Here is a 19,423-nt window from a genome sequence, read left to right on the forward strand (position 1 = left end):
TTTTGGGGAAAATTTCATATATGGTAAACCTTTTAAGTATAATAGCTCCATATGAGTATAGTTTTCCTAATTACTTATAATGACAAACATATACAAATGTTGTAGCGAATTATACAACGCTATACCCACAAATTATTTGTATACCGAAATATACGAGCACTGCGATCAGATTTTGGGTGTTAATACTGTTGTTATCCTTACTTCGTATCTTGTTTTTATGTAATAATCTATCTAAGACTTACTTTGACTTTGAGTTATTAAATTTTACGTTTTTCTATTAAACTAATCAATGATTAAAAGATTGACTTACGTAGTGATGGAATTGAGTTATGTATCATCACGATTCCGAATTTTGAGTTGTGACATCAGTAAAACCTAGCTAACGTAACAAAGCTGCCAATAAACCATCAAACTACAATAATAAGCATATATCTAATATATCCTTCAAGCCATAATATATAAAATTCATCCAAAACTACTTCAAACATTCACAAACACTTGAAAGAAGTCACAAAAACTTCAAAAATTCATAAAACACAACACAAGTCATAAATTATACACACAAATATATTAATCTACTATCCCTAAGTTGCACGGACTCTTCACGTTCGATGCTGCATCCGTATCGAGTTCTTCCAAAATACATTATTTTTGGAGCCCATGAACAGTTTAAAAGAGTTCGAGTAACATAGACTATCCCTTTGATCGTTGAGTATCGTGATTGATTCCCCAGCTACGGATTCCAAAGAGCAAATGGGCTGCCCCAATCAAGAACTCCACCCCTTGTTGTGCCGTCAAAAGGTGCAACAAGTTGTCGATGGTCCTCACCCTCAATTGATCTGCTCTTTCCAATATTTCCGCTAGCCTTTCCATCTTCCTATCCATGCTTCCAACTATATCATTTGCACTATCCTACAAGCGAAAATATATATGTAGTGCACGTACGCAATAACATGAAAAACACATTTAAAGTTTGACCTAATAAGGTTTATTCATGTGTGATTCAAGGTTTGAAGTTTATGAATTTTTCAAGTATTCATGGGTGATTCAGGTGTAGACATCAAATCATAAACATCCGACCTCGAATTCAACCCCGAGGATTGATTCGAAATTCGAATTCGACAGTTAATCTATGACCCGACCTCGACTCTCGATCCGAAACTCGACTTTGACACCGAACTCGAAACATCATTCCGACACCTGACTAAAGTCCCGATCCTGACACCCAACTCATGATTCGACCTTGAAGCTTACGTAGGACCTGATAGCGAAATCAAGATTCGATCCCGAGCTAATTCGGGACCTGAGAGTTGGGTCTCGAATCGAGGTCGGGAGTCGGTCCCGAATTGAGAATCAGTAGTCGGATTTCAAATTAGTATCGAGAGAAAAAAATTATTAATTTACATTGAAAATTTTCTTAAAAAGGACATTGACTGGAAGAAAAAAATATGGACTCCAATAAAAATAAAAAGGTAAGAAACTAAAAATGATAAAGCCAAACACATATGTTTAATATATAAAAATTATTTTATTTTCGAATTCCTAATATAGAAAATTTAACTTTAAAACTCTTAATAAACCTAAAAAATATAGTAATCGTAGCATCTTTAGATTTTCTCAAATCACCTTATTAGAACTCTATCGGTAGCTACCAAATATTTTAAAAAGTTGAAGCGCTTGCCTGCCAATCGGAGAGTTCTTCGGTGATGACTTTTTCTTGATGGATAGTTTCACACTGAAGGTCACTGAACCAAGTGAGCTGATTTGAAGATAAGTTTGCAAGATCGCCGCTACGAAAGCCCTTGAGAATGTCAATTATATGAGACTCAAAAAGAATGCCACATTTGTGAGTAAATAATATGAAAAGCAGTAGTAGGTCGCCATCCAGCAATCCTGTACAAAGACCTCTCAAGAGAATTGGACCATGGTGCACTAAATATATAAAGTATGTCATTTTTGGCTGCTAACGACTTAACTTCATAATATTCCTTTATATGTGATGTGAATTTTTGTATTTGTTTTGTGTGTAACTTGTGTTGTTCTTCATTTGTGGTAGATTTTGGTGATTTGTTCATTTGTTTTACTAGTTCACGAAGTTGTTCAAGCCATTCTTGGTGGAAATTTGTCATTTTTTTACTATACTTTTTGTTTAATTAGATTGAAGTTTAATTTTTGAGGAGGTTGATAGTTTTGGCGTATGTGCATGATTCTTGAGAGGTGGAGACTGCATAAATTAATATTGTTTGGAACTTGCAAGAAATTTACAACGTCTGATAAAATGTCTTTTTATGACGAGGGAAGTGACCTAATGTTATTTATGAAAATAACTACAAGTTTAATTTTAATGTATGGAATTTGGGAGAATTAAGAGTTTTTTTTTTAAAATTTTTAATCTTGTATTATAATTGAAATGGAAATTTCACTGAACATACATAAATATTTAATGTGGAATATTGTACAGAAATGAGTCCTTGGTTCAGCGGTGTGTTTAGCTCCGGTACTGTTAAAAAGATGTTTGTAGTTAATTAGGATTATGTCGTAATTAGTAATATAAATATTAATTATATGGTCTTAATTTTTTTTTGGTCAGGTATAAGATAATAAACTAAAGGGTCATTTTGATAGTGGATTATTGTTAATTACTGTGATTTATAATATCTTTAATGTAATTTTTAAATAATATATGTTATTTATTATGTTGCAATTTACCTAACGTATGTGAAATTTTGAGAGTCAATCAAAATTTTAATATATTTTTAAAAATATTTTAAGTTTTGATTTATAGTATTTTTAGTGGACATAATTTTTGAATAATATATGTTACTCCTTTTATCTCAATTTATATGACATATGAGAAATTTTGAGAGTTAATCAAATGTTTAATATACATTTTGGAGAAAGTAAGACAAGTAAATTAAAATGGAGAAAGTATTAAATATAAATAGAGAAAATTGGAGAAGGGCAAATAGGTCAATTAACAGACAAATCCTCGACTCCTCTATTCACTTTTCTATTTATGTGACACAAATAAATTTTTTAGAATTAACCCAAAATATGTGCATGATTCTTGAGAAGTGGCGCCTTGTCGACATTGTTTGGAACTTGAAAGATTTATAACGTATGATAAAATGTCTTTATATCAAAACGGAAAGTGACCTAAGCTTTTTGGAAAAAATATCCCATGCCTTTAATGATTTCTTTATCTTAAATTATACTTTGTTCCTTCTAATCTATGTGACATGAAATTTTGAAAATCAATTAAGCTTTTTAATTATACTTTTTATATGCTTATTAAATATTTTAAATTATTAATTATTATAATTTATAATTTTTTTTATAATTTTTAAAAAGTATTAATTTTATTTTAAATTTTATATTCGAATTCATGATCAAAATTTTAAAATTCTGCCACATAAATTGGATCACAAAGAGTAGTTATATTGAAAAGGTAATACACATAGTACTACTTCCATTTATTTTTATTTGTCAATTTTTGGATTTTACGCGCCCCTTAAAAATAATAATTAAAATAGAAATTTTATTATGATATCTATATTAATTAATGTATAGTATAACCTCTTGAAAAATTATTTGGAGAATAATTCATTAGTATTAAAACTAAAATATAAAAAATAATTATCTTTCTTTCTATGTTAAAAAGCGAAAGTAAAAAATAAAAATTTATTTTTAAAATTATAGAAAAATAAAAATGAACTATCAAAGGCTCAAGAAAGCTGCATCAACTTTAAAATTAGTCGATAAAAATGAACTATCAAAGGCTCAAGAAAGCTGCATCAACTTTAAAATTAATCGATAAAAATGAACTATCAAAGGCTCAAGAAAGCTGCATCAACTTTAAAATTAGTCGATAAAAATGAACTATTAAAGACCCAAGAAAATTGCATCAACTTTAAAATTAGTTGATGGTCTAGAAATTTTGTACCGCACAAAGCTCAAACTCACGGCCCTTTTTTCAAAAAAGTTAGGTGCTATTTGGTCACAAATATATTTGAGCAAAAGTTGAATAAAATTTGAAAATTAATGTTTGGTAGTATAATTTGTCATTCCTTAGTAAATATATTTGGCAAACAATCCAAGTTATCAAGTAATAGAAAAAACTAGAATTTGGACTAATTCTATTATTTGAGAATTTTAGAAAAATTTAAAAATTACCCTAAATTTTTATATTTTATAAAAACACCCATCATCTATTAATCTCATATTTATCTACAATCAACTTCATTAAAAAGAACAACTTATTTTTAATGAGTTATAATTTATCCCGAATCAGTGACAAGTTTGAATATGTGATTATTGTACTACTCTTACCCATATTGTTATTTTTGTTGTTATTAATTGTCATCAATTATATTATAAAGTTATTTTTAACGAAAAATGTTCATTATAAAATGACAATACAAATTTATGGGTAATTTAAATAATTTTTAGAACTTATGAGTATAAATCATATTTTTTGAAAAAGCCAAATATTTCTCTCAAAATCTATGGTCAAAGCATGGTGAAACTTCACTAAAAAATGACTTGCCAAAAATACTTAAAAACTTATGATCAAATTCTAGCTTAATTGTGGCCTTTAGGCCGGTTTCCATATACATATAAAACAAGGGGCAATCAACACAAATTTTAGTAGTTTCAGACTTAATTATGTGTCTTTCACTTTACCTTTTGAAATTATCTTTTGTATCACATTTACTTTATCAGATGTATACATTTGACTAATTTATATACATGAATTTTGGATATATATGGATCAAATTAGGTATAATTTATTCCAGATGCATTATATTTAAGTGTGATTCACATGTGTATGAGATACACAAACTCTCTTGCTCGCCTCTCTCCTATCTCGCTCGACTCTCTTAATCTCCCGCTCGCCTGTCTCACTATGTACATGTATTCATAATGTATTTAGTATTCCAGATACATTTATCAAATGTGTGTAATTGAGATACACCGACTCTCTCGCTCACCTCTTCCCTTATGTATCGTATTTCAGAATATATATAATATCAAAGATGCATGAATCTGACTTGAAATTGAAGTAATGATGTATCTGACTTAGGTTTTGATACGAAACTATTAATTAGTGAGATAATACATAATTATTTCAAATTATAGAGAAAATCAATATTTATAATAGGAAGGTTTGGGTAAATATTTTTTTCTAAAACAAAACCAACAGCAAGTCTTGAGCATGACCCCATCCAATGAGATCAAGCTTAAACAAAAAATAAAAAAAAGTTTTAGAATGTATATTTGTAACGATCCAAATCGTCATTAATTAAACACAGGAGAAATTGTCATAGGAGTAAGTCAACTAGGGCCCACAATCCTGTCAGAGCGGGATAGTCCCGCTATAGCGGCACCGCTCTAGCGGGATTCCGACTGCCAAAGCAGGAGAACGTGGGACAGAACTTAAGTTGTGATTTTCTTATTTCCCCACTTCTTCCAAGGATAAGTTAGAGGCGAGGATTAATGCAAAAACCTTCCAAAAGATGCTCCTAACTTGGGAAGAGAAGGGGAAGGAATCCCAACACTAGAAGGTTTCCAACCGATAAAATTGAGGCCTATCTTGCCCATCAGACATATGGAACCAAGGATTGGAGCCGCATTATCTCTCCACAGTTGCTTGGCGCCCAGGTAGGCTAGGCTTCTATTATCTGAGTAGTTAAATGTACACTCATTGCATAGTATAAAAGAAATTTAATGAGAGGTTGCATAATTAGGCTCTGGATCACGGGCCATGAGTAGAAATTCGGGTGTTATTAGTAGTCTAAAGTGTAGTGACATGGGTAAGACAGTTGTGTTATGATTTTTGGGAAATAAGTGATGGTTTTGTTTCTCGTATGTGTATCATGTACTTGATAAATTACTTCATTGTAGACATGTGTGTATATGAATATGGACGCATGCTATGAATTATGTGAAATGATCACTTACTGGCTTGATTTGTGATGAACCTGTTCTTGATGACATAATCTTGACTATTGAATGTGCCTGTGGTTGTTTGTACGTTTGGACCGTGTATCACGTTCCGACATACATTTGGATAGAGTCTCACGTTCTAAAACATATATGAATTATGTGTCAAGTTTCGACACAACTCTTAGATCGGGTGTCACGTTCTGACACATATATGACTGAGTTTGAATCCCATGAGAGGGACAAGTATGTGTGTAGATGGTCCCATGAGAGGACTAGATGATATCTATTAACTATGGAATAGTGAGGGTAGCTGTTAATGAGCTAAAGAATAAGATTTCATGAAGGAACCCCGTCGATGTTGTGGGAGTTAATAGTTGAGGGCAGAGAGGCAGTATAGGCTCTTTCGTGAGTAAGAACACGGGACATAGTAAGGTTAGGTTGTGATATGTGGGATATTCTATGTTTTCATATTTAATAAGAGAAGTGTCTTGTTAGCAGGGAGTTGTTCTCATCGGAGTCTCGGTCAGGTGATAATGATAGTAGTAGCTGTTGCGTAAGAATCAGAGTTAGTTATGATGTATGGTTAGGTCATTATATTGTAAGGTAAATGGGTCAAGACTAATGGTAGTTGTGTTTCCCATGAGTGGCTAAGGGGCCAGCTGGCTAAATGTTAGGGTGATCTCAACGGAAGCATGGTGGGCCCATAGCTCATATGTCTCGAGTTCATAAAACTGAAGTTTGTAGTGAACCCGTGATAGTAGAGGGGTGAAGACTATAAGAGTGAGAGTAAGGAGTTTACTAGAAGTTTAGGGTGGACAGGTTTATAAAGCTTAATTTTTTATGATCTCTCTTATTTTTTGGTACATATATTATGCGGTGGGTATCAGATTGATCGATGATTCCTACTAGTACGTATTATTTGTACTGATACTAATCTTGCTATGCCACTTGGCATAGTCTGGCTGTAGGATCAGTGGAGTTCCCTAGGTGAAGGCGAAGATGATCTCCTAGCAGCTTCTATTTTTCCTTCCTTGTGGTTGGAGCTGTGTCTTTTCATTTGTCTTATGTCCTGTTCTGTAGAGCTCTTATACCTGTTTAAACTAGCATTCTTGGGGGTAGGGGTTTTTAAACAGAGTCTTGTACGCAATTATTTTTATGTGACTTATTTCTCGCTTAATAGAACTTCCCGACTTATCATTTAATTTTTCTATAACTTCTGCAATGCTTATTTCATACAAAGGGTTAAGGATTCTCCTACTTAGGTCATAAAATGGGTGTTGCACGACCTGGTGGGTTGGATCGTGATAAGTTGTATCAGAGCCCAGTTTACCGGTCTCCCAGTACAAGAGCAAGTGTGGAATATACTCCTGAGGATTGGTATAATGACGTCCATATCAAATCTTTGGGAAGGTATGAAACATTTTAGGAAATAGTTCCAATTCTTCACTCCCTTCATGCTGCCTGTTGCTTGTATTATGGGTTGAGTCTAATTGATATCTGAAGATTCCAGTTAGTATCTCAACGAAGTAAACTTGATGTCGTAGTCACGACTGAAGGAACATAAGCAAGAGAAGTTGTAACCGAGAAGGTTCCAATTGATATCTAGCCTTGCATGCCGAGTAAATTCATAGATGATCAACTGATGATCATCCATGAAACGAGTTAAGTCAAGGAATTAACCTGCTTCTGTGATAAGGTTCAGAATTTTTTATTATGTGTGTAGTATTGTCTACTTGATTTACAATGTGTGGATTAACTTGAATTTATGATTATAGTACTTGCTTGAATCATACGAGGTGATTAAATGCATAATGTACCTGCCTGAGTGATATAATGAGAACATGTGTACAATGTTGCCGGAATTGTTAATAGGCTGTAAAGTATGCATGTCAATTACTTGAACTTATGTGGGACATAATTACGTGGACTTATATAAGTTGTGGTTAGATAAAGGGAAAAATGCATGACTGGGTGGTATGCCATAGCCTAATGACAAACTATTGTATGGTTAGTGATATAAATTCTTGACTTGATTAAGTGATGCACTAGTTTGTGGGAAGGTTATTCCCATTGTTATAGGTTACCTATCATGAATATGGTAAGGAAGGAAATCATGGATAATTGTAGAGAAACTATAGATTTGGGATAGTTAGGATCAATAGGGTGAAATTGTACCTACTAAACGGTGGTGGTAGAGGAGTACCTTAGACATAATTGTGGCTTATTCCTCTCCAGTAAGAATGGACATCCTTGCATGTCATGTGCGCCAGTTGTGGTGTTAGTATAGTTGGTGGGAAAATGGGAGAAGAATTCTTGTTAGAAGGAGTTAAGTGGGCTAAGTTTTAACTCTGAGGGTTCTAAGAGGGATATGGGACTGGAAATACACCAGGAGAAAATTGTTCTGGGATTTTGTGTCGAAAAATCCCGCCCCAGTGGGAATATCCTGCTAGAGCGAGATCGAGCGAGACACAACCCCAACCAAAAATCCCTTGTGCTTCTCTTGATTTTGCACTGAACTCCGAGGCATAAATTGACTAATTCTGAGGTCAACATAGTGACCAATAAAGATAGAGTAGACCATAAATAGATAGTTATACATACAGACTTGATGTTAAAGGAAATAAATAGTATCCAAGTGCTTACAAAAAATTGAAAAAGCAGTAGAGAAAGAAATAAATTGTTTGTTATATGCCCACACAGGGAAAACCAAATGACAACAAATACTAGCGGGAAGGAGGCGAGTATCAATGTCTGAGTCTAAATTCTCTCGAGGGTACTCTCTTGTCCAGGCCTCATTCAGAAATTTGAACTTGCAGAAGTCGCCGGGTTCTAATGTGGGAAGATCCCTATTAGGAGCGACACAGGAGAAGATAGTCTTGATTGCCTTCCTATCCGCATCATGAGGCGATCCCTCTCTCTGCTCTTTCTCCTCTCTCTTCATGATAGTTGATGGTGGCACTAGAGCAGGGGTATTGGAAAAATGGACCCTTAGGCATCTCCGGAATGCAGCTAGGTCCTCCTCTAAGGGAGGATCGGGTGGTGGTTGCGACTAAGTGGGAGGGGCAGCTCCTCGCTTCCCCTTCCGCTGCTGCCCGACTACTCTCCACCCCAACTATCCTCCGTTTCTTATGCCCTAGAGAAGAAGCCCGCCTGATAAGTAATGGGTGAAAGGAAGGATCCATAGGGAGCACCTCATCAGAATCCAAAAGAGGCACCCCGGCCATCTTGCATATTGTGAAGGTCAGACCCAGCAAGAAGACGCCTTCTTATTGCCCCGATAGAACATCTTCCATTCTGATATAATCTGGGCCCCATATTCAGGCTTATCCCTTGGATGTCACAATCCACCACTAAAGCTCATGGAAAGGTCACATTGGTGCAGTTGCCGGAAGAGCGGATCCTCTTGGCCACCAGGTGTAGCTATTTCTTGGCATCATCTGACCAGTCAGTGCTAGTGATGCCCTTTGTACTGGGAAAATAAACCCTGTTTCAACGCTCAGGGCCAATAGAGTGTCCCATAACCACTCCAGATCCACCTCCCTCAACTTGGTCTTGTAGTCAGCATTAGAGGCATCAGGTACCTCTATTACGACACTTATGTAGTGAGGACTCAAGGGAATGTCCACTCCTCAGATACGAATGGTTGGGTGAGAGTCATCCCAACATACCATAGAGAGTAGGGCGTAGAACTCTCTCATCCGGCCTGTGCGTGCAGAGGGAAGAGTTTCAGTCAAAGGGACCCATCTGAACTCCTCTAGTCTAGCATGTAAGGTGAGTACCCTTTCAGCCACTCCCAGCATATAGAAACCCCTCTCGACTAGGAACTTGGTGTTTCGATAGTTTTGATGCCTCTCCCAGCTGGTGGCGTCGGGACAGCGGATGAATAAGAGGTTGACGTTGTCATTGTGAGTCATAATATTGTACCTAGAAGTTTCAGGAAGTTACAGTTAAAACTCGGTGGGTAAGTAAGGAAATGAGGGGAAAGGGACTCTTGAAGGCGAGGTCTGCCTGGAAAAATCCTGCCAGAACGGCAGGATCTCGCCAGAGCGACCCCGATAAAATGGGATGAAGTCCACTCTAGTGGCTTACATCTGGGTCGAATGTTCAAACGTGTTCATGATGCCTCCCTACCCAAATCTTGTGTTTTCTTCAAAATATTTGTAGATCAGTGCTCCTTGGTATCCTAACACCCTTTATTACAAAGAAATTTCATTTGAAAACTCCAATAGATGGCCGAATTGAAGTTTTGGCCAAGAAAAATCTTTTAACTTCCACCCCCATGTTGTAGACCGATTCGGGTGGAATCCAGTTAATATTAACCTTATGCCCAAGACATCATGAAGACATTGTGAATGTAAAGGGAGGGTCCATGCTACGTTAATCTACCAATGCAAGCAATGCAATTCAAAAAGGTTGAAAAACTACCCCATGGCCCTTTCTACTCTATTGATTATCGTTAGAATGGAAATAGTAGCGTGATATTAAGTTTTAGAGAAGAGTCTTATTGTAGAGGAGACTTTTAGAGTGAAGAGTTTAAGAGGGTTTTTTGGGAAATTTTGAGGGTAAATTTAAGAAGAATGGGGTGAAACTATTCTTCTCCCCACCCTTACTATCCGCGATAGCCCGCCAGAGCACGATGATCCCGCCATAGAGGCGCCGTTCTAGTGGGAGCAATATTGCTAGGTTAGAATGATGTAGGCTATAATGTGTGTTAGTTGGGTCGGGTTTTCCATCGTAATCCTCATAGAGTGTATATTCAAGGTAAACTTGTGCCATAGTTCGGAGTACACGGATTTTCCCCTAGGCCTTGGAAAATGGTCATTTATTCAATCTTGCCTCGACCAGTTTTGTCATGACCCAACTCCGTAGGCCATGAATGGGGTCCGACCTGGACCCCCGTATATATAAATATTAACTATAAAAACTATACACAAGAATTCAAAGGGTGATAGAAAATTCGTCTGTATGTAGCCTCTTTCATTTGCACCATGTCATGCAAGGGCCGACAAGGCTGCCTTAACATAATAACATTTATAATATGCCATATAGGCACAATTGAATAAAACTCATAAACAACCCACCTACATATGTCTGCAGACCTCTAAGATATTAATAGGGACATATGGCGGGACAGGGCCCCACCATACTCCTGAATCAACAACTACATACATTATACGATCAGCACCAAAATCTAGGCTCCAGAATAGTAGAGCACTTCCGACATAGCTGAGTGGGAGTCCTAAGCTGGCGGATCTCCAAAGTAAGTATCTGTACCTGCGGGCATGAAACGCAGCCCCTCCGAAGAAAGAGAGGTCAGTACGATATATGTACTGAGTATGTAAAACATAACACATAATAACTGAGACCATAACTGAAACAAGGATGCAGGGGACAAGTGTAACAATTAACAAATTAATGTACCTTCACCTTAGGACACGTAATTATATACATCATCATACGCTGTGCCCGGCTCGCTAAGGAACTTGGTATCATAACTATTTCATCATATTACCATATCACCATATCATCATCCCCTCTCATCGTGTATATTATTTCATCAGGTCATCATATACGACATAATCTTATCATATATATCATCACAGTTCATTCGGTCCACTATGGGGCTCGGGGTCACAAGTGTATCCCTATATTTTCATATGCATGCCTACGTAAGTATCAGCCCTTTAGTGAGGGACTCAGTAAAAGAGTAGTGTACATAACGTACCGCACCCGACCCCTTTATGGGACTCGGTGCTATTATCACATAGTAAAATATATCGAGGAACATTTGACCCGATCCATAATTTAAAACAATGCCGTGGAACGTATGATTCGATCCACATTTTCATCATATCATATATATATATATATATATATATATATATATATGGCCCGGGACTCGGTGAATAACTTCATCATATACGGTGTCATCATATGCTTCAACTTCATCGTATACGGCATTTCATCATCGTATACTTGATATATACATATACATAGCCGGCTCGGGACTCGGTGAATGAGTAATAAAGGTGTGCACGATAACGTTCCCGGCCCATCGTGGGACTCGGTGAAAGAAGGGTTATCATATTTACGAGTACAGTAGTGAGAAACCATATGAGACTAGGTCATCTCCTGAGACTCAATGAAACAGTCAAGTGAACCATCACTTGAAGACCAGGGAAGTAATTCTCCGAGGTACCCTTTAGATGTTATTAGGGATTTCATCAATTAGGGCCTCAAGAATCACAAGCGTGTACCAAGATAATGCCACACAGTTTATGTAATCAAAGATACAATTTATGCAATCAGACACATAGCTTATGCAATCAGAGATACAACTTATGCAACCAGAGACATTTATCCTCTCAGATTCTTTCGGAATAAGAGCTTATATTTCCACTTACTATGCAACATATAGGTGGCTCAGGAGTAGTAATCTAACTACTTTAGGACCCTTAGTATTCAGAAGTGACTACGAGTCACAAATTATATCCGAAACTAATAAATGGAATTACCTCTAAACTCATAACAGACATTATTTCACTTACCTTAAGTGATTTCAACGAAAGAAGGAGATAGGCCTTATATGTACTACTCTTCATCCTACAGAAGACTTGAAAGGCGATGAGTCCACTTAGTGCAGGAGTTCTAACATCCATAAGTGAACAGGGGTCTTGACTCATACTCAAAGCTTTATGAATGGAATGACTCCCAAGTTTCGTATATATATAACTTAAGGCTAAGACATGCCAAAAGAAAAGAAAGGGTAAGCTTCACATACCTTTTGTGGATTAATTGTAATTCAGATCGCCTCGTTACCTCCTTGACCTAATAACATGAGAGTAATATTGAGGTTAATTACCTTTCGCTTTCCTATTTCCAACTCTACAACCAAGTACCCATAGGAATCATTTCCTTATCCAATACCCTCGACTAGTTTGTTACTAGTTCCAAAGTTACCCAAAATCGGGCAGCATCTCCCCTGTAACTTCAACATCCCTGAGATTTTACTTGGCCCAAATGTAAAAAACCATACCAACAAAAACAAACAAAAGCATATACATAAATAAATCACTTCAACATTACCCAATACAACTCCAAACAACTAGCTCAAAACTACGATACCAAAATAGAGTGTTTAACCTTTATTTTGTAAAACCTTTAACCATAATAAACGGGGGTTAGTGTGGCTGAAACCAGAAGAAAACACACTCTTTTTAGAACCCTTTACATCCCTACAACACACAACCACACCAGCTACAACCGCGGCCCACAATCATAATACCCTACGCGACTTTGATTTAGCTATGACGACTTCAATTTAGTTTATTTCTAACGTCAAGCATCCTTATGCAATTTTTACACTTTCAACCTTATTTAAGACATGTAATATAACTTATAAAATCATCATAAACTCCAATTTGAAAGGGAAAACCTTACTTTGCCTGAAACTCGCCAAAACTCGCCTCGGAAGTTCCTTTAGCGCGACTAAAACTTTGTGGCTGCTTGCTAATGTTTTGGTACTGCTCCAAACCATAAATTTACATTACTAACATCTTCATAACATCTTGGTATCCCCTAGATAATTAATTCATGAAATGAAATCGGAGGTTTACCTTTCTTTCTCCATGGTCGACCCTACTCTCTCTCTAGTTCTAGATTTTTCTTCTCTTCTTTCTTTCTCTAGAAGTTTCTTGAACTAGGAAGATAAATGACTTTCTTTTAGATAAGAATGATTCATAACATATATATATAGGATAATTTAGGGGGTGACACGTGTCAACCCCTCAGTGGTGACACATGTCAATCCCTAAGTGGTGACATGTGTCAAGCCCTCATTGGGCCAACACATTCCTTCCTCCTACCATAGGATGCCATGTTGGAGGTGGGGTCCACCCCCTTGATCCAGCTTCTTCCAAGTGTCACTCTCCCTTGCTGCGATATGTCACTCTCTTTTTGTCCTTGTGGGTTCATAATCTCGTCTTACTTTATGAACCTATGTAATCCTTGCTACGTAAGCTTGGTATGTACTTAAGCAGCTTAAGTATGTAAGATTTGTAAGTTGGTAGATTACGTAAGTAAGTTGAGTCCTACGACTCATTATTTGGTCTCCAACTTCTTCCGAATTCTTACAATGCTATTTCCAATCTTTCCTATCGTGAGGTATCACATTCTCCCTTCCTTACGAGTTGTTTGATAGCGTTATGGACTATCCGGCTCTCATGGTAACTTCTAAGAAGCTTGACAAGCTTTAAGAAACTTAAGAATCCTTCCAAAAACTTAAGAACCTTTCAAGATACTTAAGAATCTTAAGAACCTTCCAAGGTACAAAAGTACGGGGTGTAACACAAGCATTAATAGAGAGTTTCTCTGTTCCATCGCAATAACACATACTTTCACCGAATAATCAATATCAGAGTTCCAAAGGTTGGGATTACCTGTAGACATAGAGAATAGGTATGGATACTTGTGTTTCATTTCCCTTTCAGCTTCCCAGGTCATTTCTTCATGACTCTCATTTCGCCATAACACCTTGACAGAAACTACGTCCTTAATTCACCATGCCCTACTCTACCGATCCAAGATGGCAGCCGGTTGCTTCTAATAGGATAACTCCTCTGTGACCTGGATATCCTCTGTGAAATATACTCGAGACGAATCACCAACACACTTACGAAGCATCGATACTTAGAAGACTAGATGTACTGCTTTCGGATCCGCCGGTAAGTCCAACTCGCAGGCAACCTTGCTTATTTGGCGGAGGGTCTGATAAGAGCCAATGCATCTTGGGCTAAGGTCCTCTTTCTTGCAGGCTCTCATCAATTTCTCTGTGGATGACACTTTTGAGAGTGCTTAATTATAACTTGAAACTCTAGAGATCGACGTCGATTATCCGCATATGACTTCTGCCGACTCGGAGCTGCTAATAATCTCTCCCGAATAAGCTTCACCTTCTATACCGCTTATTGAACCACATATGGGCATATTAGTCATGTTTTACTACCATCAAACCAATAAATTGGCAACCTACAGTGTCCTTCAACCAAGTCTCGTACGGAGCCATCTGGATACTCGAATGATAGTTAATATCGTAAGTACTTTTGACAAGTGGTAGGCAATTGTCCGAGCTACCTTTGGATAACATTCCATATAGAATTATCTGTCCAGAGAGTGAAAAGTGAGTCTTGTAGCCAAGGTCGTGTTGTGGAATCTTCGACCTCGTATATTACTTCTTGCCTTCTTTAGATGACATCAACTGGTACCCTCGCCTTTTTTGGTTTTTCTTTTTGCCCATAAGAGTTGGCTACCAAGTTGTGCTGAAGTCCCCTCACACAATAATCTGTATAGCCGTTCCGTGGTTTTCCTATCATTAACTGGTATTATGTTGAAGAATTATGGCATACAAGTGCGCCATCTGTTAGTATTCACCTAATTCTTCTTGCTTTGCTTAAGCCCTTTTATAATTCCCTTAATGTAACTTATACTACTCTAGGTACATAATCTCGTGCCGTTGCTTCGCCGCTAGTTCGGATTCTTCTATTTTGTGCGATCATAGCATCACTAACGCACCAAATCCCATCGGAATTTCGAAGTTAAACGTGCTTGGGCGAGAGTAGTACTAGGATGGGTGACCCCTCGGGAAGTCCTCGTGTCACGTTCCATTGCAATCCTTGCAATAATATGCGAAGGCACTCAATCTAGCCCAAGATTTACCTTAGTGTCTTCTCGCTAGTCTTCATGCTTCGCCTTTCCCTCTCCATCCTTATCTTACACTCGACGTCGGGATAGATCGTTGGTTCAACCACGGCTAGGTCCTATTTTTCCCTTAGTACTCACTCTATCTCGGTAGTTTGGTCTAACCCATCTTGACATCTCTCTGTAACGTATCCAAAACATCCTATCTCCTTTTCTCGTGTACTTCTCACTTGACCCTATACTAAACATATACATATCCATAGGTTGCATAACCATTCTGATACAACCTGTATAAAATAGACATAATCTTTTCGTTTCCCATCCGATCTTGCTTTACATATCGACTTCACACTATAACTTGCTCGCGCCAACGCTATTTTGTCCTACTCCTTTCATTTCTTCCTTTACGTACTCCTTGGTCTCCTCATTTCCTACCATAAGAGATTTTCTATTCTTTCTCCTTGCCACTTTTATGTCAGCATATCAACGGCCTATGACGTTGTTGCCATATCTTAATCTTTGCCCAAACACGGCCCTACTACCCTTTACACGGTCCTTAGTTTGCTCAGTCATACTCTCTTTTCGTATTCACCCCTTGTGGTAGGCACACATCCCTTAGGGTTCTACCAATGATTCTTTGCACAGTCTCAGATACCGCAGCTCCTATCTATTTATTGTTGGCCTCGAGCTCCTGCTAACTTGTGCCAGTATGGGATCTCGCTTGAAATTTAAGCGTTTCTATCAACATGTGATAGTGTCAGTTGATTTTATCTCACGCGTGTATTTCTCTCATCCACTTCCCCCCTTTAAGGCGTACCCATGTCATCCTCTTTTTATTTTCAACTGTTCATACGCATATGATTCTGTTCCAACATATTTGACATACTGCACCATGTCTACACCTTCTATTAGCTCATCTATACTTTAGGTTGCCCCTGTAAGAAACCTTAATACAACCATGGGGTGCTTAAAATTCTCGATAAATAGTACATAATTTAGTCCAAGTACTGGTACTCGAGTCATATAACTAATGTAGTAGCTTAGTCAAAGCCGCATTTTCTTCATCCCAATCAGTACGTCACTAGTGCTTATAATCGTGACCGATTCTCCATTCGGGGGCACTTATACTCTGATGACACGTGTTTCTAGCTTTGCTATAACACTATCTTCATCCCAGTGAATACCACTTATTCCTCTTAATGGACTTGCAACGCATCAATGGTCTTGCAGAGCTACCTCCCTCACCCTTGAGAGGTCTTACTATTTTCCACGGTGGAGGTACATATACACAATACCCCTTTTTGCTTTATGCGCTTTCATCTTTATCGTGTACTCTATGCTGACTCCTAATCTTACTCACAATCACATTCTTTAGTTACTTTGTTACTAGGCCCTACGTACTTTCATGATGATCCTCATTATATTCACACTATATTCTGCTCATGGTCAATCTCGGAGGGTAATATTTCTTAACCTTTATTCACGATCCTTACTCTAGACTAATTCCACCTGGTGGAGAAAGCGTACTTAACACCCTTATCTTTTTTCGTCATTCTCATCCTTAATACCTCGCAGACAATCTTAAGACGTTCATATCCATCACCATTCTTCTCACCATATCAGTATCGACCTTCTAATTACCACCCATACCGCAATTTACTTATTTCCCAAAGTCAGTTGTACTCCTAGTTTAGTCGGATCTTATCGTTACCGTGGATACAATCTCTCAAGATATACTACAACCTTATATCTCATTCTCTTTTTATTTCAAAAAAAAAAATTGACAGAGTTTCCTCTATATTCCTTACTATCCCAAACCTGCACTCAGGAAATACCAACAATGCCTCACAGGGCCAACATATATATATTCATATCACCACCACATAGGGTGCCCAATATCAACAACAGTATAAAATAATGGACTTACCTCGTATGTCCAACTCGAACTGCACCCGTTACACTTTCATATCTATTTTTCCCTTCAATCTTTGACTTTATATTTCAATCATATTTCAATCTTCTTACCTTATCCAGCATGCCTCTTTCACACCATTACTTACCTGTATATTGGGTAGCTTCCAATATCATCCGTCATTTTCTTCTGTTGATGTCGTTCTTCAGCTGAAACCAAAGGTTAGAAAAAGGAATTTCATGTCCTATGGCTAGGCTCTATCGCATAATCTTAGATATGAAAGAAAGGTGACATCCTAAATGCCATGTAGCCTCTTGTTTATAGATGTGGCGTGCAACACACCGATAAAAAAGACTCTACTAGACACGGTCTGTAGACATTCCGAGGAAGGACTGCTCTGATATCACTTCAGTCACGGCCTATGGAGTTGGTTCGTAACAAGTTCGTGCCTTCTTCTCATGTTTCATTCGGGGACGAACGAGGGATAAATTGATATCTATTATAACGACTCAAACTGTTGTTAATTAAACACGGGGAAAATTGTCATAGGAGTAAGTCGACTAGGGCCCACAACCCGAACAGACTGGGATTGTCCCACCATAGCGGCGCCACTCTAATGGGATTTCGACCGCCAGAGATGGAGAACGTAGGACAGAACTTGAGTCAAGATTTTCTTATTTTCCCACTTCTTCTAAGGGTAAGTTAAAGGCGGGGGTTACTGCAAAAACCCTCAAAAGGTTGATCTTGACTTAGGAAGAGAAAGGGAAGGAATCTCAGCACTGAAAGGTTTCTAACCGATAGAATTCAGCCCTATCTTGCATGTCAGTCATTTGGAACCAAGGATTGGAGCCGCATTATCACTCCATAGTTTCTTGGCGCCCAGGTAGGTGTAACGACCTGTTTCCATTGTTAGAAATAGGCCAATAGGGAATAATTTTGGGCCAAAAAACTTAACTTCGGTTAAAGTCGTTCGTACCAAAACTCTAATAATGTCTGAAAAGGAAAGGGAAACACTCCCACAAGAAAACATAATAATAAAAAGTGTCTAAAGTCTTAATCTTGGAAAAGGGACTGAAACATGGAAGAGTACACGACAGCTTGAAATAAACAACTCACCCTTGAACTCGAACAAACTTAATCTTCTAACCGGGGTCTCTCTGCTATTGGCTGAATATGCCATATACTCAACAAAAGGCAGTGCAAGAGTAGTATCAATACATAAAAATAATGGTGTACTGGTAAAATCACGCGGTTAGCCAGTAAACGGAATATAGACAAGTAAATTTCAACATAATAGGCATATACATATACAGAATAAGTCAACCACATATAAATATCACATCTCAATGTATTTCATATGTTATAATTTCACACAAGGGTCCTCTCAAAGGACCTACAAACAGTCAACTCTATGTCAAAATGTGACACCAGATCCAAGTATGTGTTGGAATGTGACACCTGATCCAAATACGTATCGGAACACCCGATACAAATTATGTGTCAGAACGTGACACTCGATCCCAAGATATCATAATTACAAGAACATTTAATATTTATAATATTTATACCACCAAGAACAGGTTCATCACAATAACACGCCAGCAAGTGATTATTTCACACATAATCTAGCATGTTTCCCTATTCATATAAATACATGCATATAATAAAGCAATTTAACAGGTATATGAAACATATATAGAAAACTAGATAATCACCTACCTTGAATTCAAGCTTTCAGAACCTTGCAACGCAATAGCCTTTCCTTTTCGGGTTCATTCTTCTCGTTCTTGGTCTAAAAATATTAAATACATATCAAGAATCAATATAATGGCCTAAATATCAAAAAATATAACACAATTTCATTCACTA

At 37.4% G+C, this 19,423-nt stretch overlaps 2 pseudogenes; one reads left to right on the forward strand and one right to left on the reverse strand.

Annotated features, from left to right (window-relative positions):
• Positions 1-485: 485 nt before the first annotated feature.
• LOC129905013 (protein DOG1-like 3) lies at positions 486-2,129 on the reverse strand (annotated as a pseudogene).
• Positions 2,130-15,488: 13,359 nt separating this feature from the next.
• On the forward strand, positions 15,489-15,607 carry LOC129871768 (5S ribosomal RNA; annotated as a pseudogene).
• Positions 15,608-19,423: the final 3,816 nt, after the last annotated feature.

The sequence above is a fragment of the Solanum dulcamara genome, chromosome 10, assembly GCF_947179165.1.
Source record: "Solanum dulcamara chromosome 10, daSolDulc1.2, whole genome shotgun sequence".
NCBI lineage: Eukaryota > Viridiplantae > Streptophyta > Magnoliopsida > Solanales > Solanaceae > Solanum > Solanum dulcamara.